The sequence below is a fragment of the Cephus cinctus genome, unplaced genomic scaffold (assembly GCF_000341935.2).
Source record: "Cephus cinctus unplaced genomic scaffold, Ccin1 Ccin1_scaffold0315, whole genome shotgun sequence".
In the NCBI taxonomy this organism is placed as follows: Eukaryota; Metazoa; Arthropoda; class Insecta; order Hymenoptera; family Cephidae; genus Cephus; species Cephus cinctus.
This window is the reverse complement of record NW_014333017.1, coordinates 169,873-170,149: the sequence shown is the minus strand read 5'-3', so window position 1 is coordinate 170,149 and position 277 is coordinate 169,873. Positions and strand designations below refer to the sequence as shown.

General features: G+C 37.2%; 1 protein-coding gene across 4 annotated transcripts in view; it reads right to left on the bottom strand.

Moving 5' to 3' along the window:
• Positions 1 to 277, bottom strand: part of LOC107266459 (tyrosine-protein kinase Btk29A) — an 85,124-nt gene that overhangs the window by 77,361 nt on the left and 7,486 nt on the right. The gene's annotated exons all lie outside the window — the stretch shown is intronic.

Here is a 277-nt window from a genome sequence, read left to right as displayed (position 1 = left end):
TGCACCCACCCACAGATACGTTTACACGATTTGCGAATTGTTTGCAATAGGATAGACTGGGGTAGTTAGCCTGTTAACGGGAATTCAATGTATTCAGGCAAACACGTGTGTGATCTGCTATTCGCGAAACTGCAGCACGTATACGTGTATGCATGTATATACATTATACATATATATATATATATACATATGTACGTACGTCGCGAATTCGACACTTTCAATATTCGCGAAGTTAACTGGGTCGCGAATGGAAAAAAAAAAAAAAAAAAAAAAAAAG